Genomic DNA, 285 nt, shown 5'->3' on the forward strand with positions numbered 1-285 from the left:
GTCCAGGGTGTACCCCGCCTTCGCCCATCAGTAGCCGGGATAGGCTCCGGCATACCCCGCGACCCCGAAAGGGACAAAGCGGTCAAGAAGATGGATGGATGGATGGATACTACTTGTATGGGTCAAAACTAGCAAAAAAAATGTACCGGTAAGATAATTGTGTGAAGGCATGTATTATGAAGGAAATTGTGAGTAACTGCACAAAATTAAGAATCTGACACAAATTTTATGAGTGAAACTATGCTGTAAAAATATATATTCTAAAAGCACAAATTTATTGTTTAT

Source organism: Oryzias melastigma, linkage group LG1, assembly GCF_002922805.2.
Source record: "Oryzias melastigma strain HK-1 linkage group LG1, ASM292280v2, whole genome shotgun sequence".
Taxonomy (NCBI): domain Eukaryota; kingdom Metazoa; phylum Chordata; class Actinopteri; order Beloniformes; family Adrianichthyidae; genus Oryzias; species Oryzias melastigma.